Source organism: Ascidiella aspersa, chromosome 5 (assembly GCF_963924565.1).
Source record: "Ascidiella aspersa chromosome 5, kaAscAspe10.2, whole genome shotgun sequence".
NCBI classification, from domain to species: domain Eukaryota; kingdom Metazoa; phylum Chordata; class Ascidiacea; order Phlebobranchia; family Ascidiidae; genus Ascidiella; species Ascidiella aspersa.
Genome location: NC_139451.1, coordinates 11,679,934 through 11,683,285, shown reverse-complemented (window position 1 = coordinate 11,683,285; position 3,352 = coordinate 11,679,934). Strand labels below are relative to the sequence as shown.

General features: G+C 52.3%; 1 non-coding gene across 1 annotated transcript in view; it reads left to right on the top strand.

Annotated features, from left to right (window-relative positions):
- Positions 1-1,725: 1,725 nt before the first annotated feature.
- The window catches only part of LOC146143710 (small subunit ribosomal RNA), a 1,812-nt gene continuing 185 nt past the window's right edge, over positions 1,726-3,352 (top strand). Inside the window, exon 1 of the ribosomal RNA XR_014500068.1 lies at positions 1,726-3,352. This exon is cut by the window's right edge and continues 185 nt beyond it. This is a non-coding gene — a ribosomal RNA (small subunit ribosomal RNA).

Genomic DNA, 3,352 nt, shown 5'->3' with positions numbered 1-3,352 from the left:
CACCCACTAATAGGGAACGTGAGCTGGGTTTAGACCGTCGTGAGACAGGTTAGTTTTACCCTACTGATGGTGTGTTGTTGCGGTAGTAATTCTGCTCAGTACGAGAGGAACCGCAGATTCAGACATTTGGTTCATGTGCTTGGCTGATAAGCCAATGGTGCGAAGCTACCATCTGAGGGATTATGACTGAACGCCTCTAAGTCAGAATCCCGCCTAGGAAGCGACGATACTTTTGTGCCTCGCCCTCGACGGGCAAAGATAAACGGTCGTTCGGCCGTTGCTAGTGCCGAGAGCCGATCTTTCGCGGGCGCGACAAGCGTCGCCCGCTAGTCGGCGAATCCTCCTGTTCGAAACGCGTGGTGCTAAATCATTCGTAAACGACCTAGTTGAAGACCGGGGTGTCGTAATCACTAGAGCAGTATCTTCACTGCGATTTGTTGAGAGTAAGCCTCAAGATCTATCGATTTGTCCGCAAGGTCGGGCGCTAAAAGCGATCTCGAACGCCTCCGGGCGCGCGAGGTTGTTTTTTTTTCTAAGTTTTTTTTCGCCGCCGACACTTGTCTTTTTTTTCAATTTTTTTTTTTCAATTTTTCGCTCGCGCGGCGGGCCTTTCCACGTTCACATCGGGGCGAAATTTTTTATGTTTTTCGACAGTCCTTTGCAATTTTTTCGATCTCTCTTTTCGACACTTTTTTGCCGCGCGGCGGGCCTTTGCACGTTCACATCGGGGCGAAATTTTTTATGTTTGTCGACAGTCCTTTGCAATTTTTTCGATTTTTCTTTTCGACACTTTTTTGCCGCGCGGCGGGCCTTTCCACGTTCACATAGAGGGCAGGTCTTTATTTTTTTGTGACTGTCCTTTACAATTTTTTTTTCGCGCACTCGGGCTTTAGCATATTTCCGCCCAGCGAGCAAGAGCATATTTAGGCCGCGGGAGCATGAGCCTGTTTAGGCCGCGCGAGCTTTGAATATATTTCGGCCGCGGGAGCATGAGCCTGTTTAGGCTGCGCGAGCAGTGAGTACATTTCGGCCGCGGGAGCATGAGCCTGTTTAGGCCGCGCGAGCATTGAATACATGTCGGCCGCGCGAACATTGAACATATTTCGGCCGCGCGCGCGAGCAAGAGCCTGTATAGGCCGCGCGAGTATTGAGTACATTTCGGCCGCGCGAGCATGAGCCTGTTTAGGCCGCGCGAACATTGAACATATTTCGGCCGCGCGCGCGAGCAAGCGCCTGTATAGGCCGCGCGAGCGTGTGATATGCCTCGCAATAGTTCAACACCTGGCGCAATCGTGCACCTTTTTTTTACGTTAGAATTTCAAACGGAAGACCCCAGGGACAACACTCATCTTTGCTATACTTGTGGGAGCTGACAAGCTTCGACAAGTAAAGAATCGGTGAAAAGGCGATTGGCTCGCTGGGCAGATGTTGCTGCTGCGCGAAGAGCCGAGTGTCAGTTTGTCGGGTTCTGAGCGGTCGCTTCGGCGAAGTTGTCTGGCGTGCGTTGCGCTCGCGCCGGTGTTGGCGACGTGGCGGTCGAAAGGCCTGCCGACGAAGTCTTACTCCGGCGGGTGCGACGGGCGGTGACGGTTTTCTGAGTTCGGGCAGCCGAGCAAAGAACGAAATTTTAACGGAGAGAAGCCTTCGGGTTTCGCATCGACCGAGCGACGGCGCCGCATCAGCGGCGCCTCCTTCGTCGGCCTTTCGGGGCTACGCTAAAGTAGCTACCTGGTTGATCCTGCCAGTAGTCATATGCTTGTCTCAAAGATTAAGCCATGCAAGTCTAAGTACGAGCCTCTCGTACAGTGAAACTGCGAATGGCTCATTAAATCAGTTATGGTTCATTTGATCGTACGTTTTACGTGGTTAACTGTGGAAATGCTAGAGCTAATACATGCGTGAAGCGCCGACCTCGCGGGAGGCGTGCTTTTATCAGACCAAAAACCGACCGGGCTTCGGCCCGCAACCTTTGGTGACTCTGGATAACTTTGCGGATCGCACGGTCTCGCACCGGCGACGGATCATTCAAGTGTCTGCCCTATCAACTTTCGTCGGTACGGTACTGGCCTACCGAGGTTCTTACGGGTAACGGAGAATCAGGGTTCGATTCCGGAGAGGGAGCCTGAGAAACGGCTACCACATCCAAGGAAGGCAGCAGGCGCGCAAATTACCCATTCCCGACGCGGGGAGGTAGTGACGAAAAATAACAATACAGGACTCTAAACGAGGCCCTGTAATTGGAATGAGTACACTTTAAAACCTTTAACGAGTATCCATTGGAGGGCAAGTCTGGTGCCAGCAGCCGCGGTAATTCCAGCTCCAAAAGTGTATATTTAAGTTGTTGCGGTTAAAAAGCTCGTAGTTGGATTTTGGGCGCAGGCGGCCGGTCCGTCGCAAGGCGTGTACTGGCCGTCCTGGCCTCACCTCCGGTTCTCCGCCGGTGCCCTTGACTGAGTGTCGGCGGCGGCCGGAACGTTTACTTTGAAAAAATTAGAGTGTTCAAAGCAGGCGATTCGCCTGAATAATGGTGCATGGAATAATGGAATAGGACCTCGGTTCTATTTTGTTGGTTTTCGGAGCGCGAGGTAATGATTAAGAGGGACAGACGGGGGCATTCGTACTGTGCCGTTAGAGGTGAAATTCTTGGATCGGCGCAAGACGAACGACTGCGAAAGCATTTGCCAAGAATGTTTTCTTTAATCAAGAGCGAAAGTCAGAGGTTCGAAGACGATCAGATACCGTCCTAGTTCTGACTATAAACGATGCCAACTAGCGATCGGGGGGCGTTAGTTTTACGACCTCTCCGGCAGCTTGCGGGAAACCAAAGTCTTTGGGTTCCGGGGGAAGTATGGTTGCAAAGCTGAAACTTAAAGGAATTGACGGAAGGGCACCACCAGGAGTGGAGCCTGCGGCTTAATTTGACTCAACACGGGAAATCTCACCCGGCCCGGACACAGTGAGGATTGACAGATTGAGAGCTCTTTCTTGATTCTGTGGGTGGTGGTGCATGGCCGTTCTTAGTTGGTGGAGCGATTTGTCTGGTTAATTCCGATAACGAACGAGACTCTGGCTTGCTAACTAGTTACGCGACCCAATCGGTCGGCGTCTAACTTCTTAGAGGGACTAGTGGCGTTTAGCCACACGAGATTGAGCAATAACAGGTCTGTGATGCCCTTAGATGTTCGGGGCCGCACGCGCGCTACACTGACCGGATCAGCATGTGCTCGCCTTGGCCGACAGGTCTGGGTAACCCGCTGAACCCCGGTCGTGCTAGGGATAGGGAATTGCAATTATTTCCCTTGAACGAGGAATTCCCAGTAAGCGCGAGTCATTAGCTCGCGTTGATTACGTC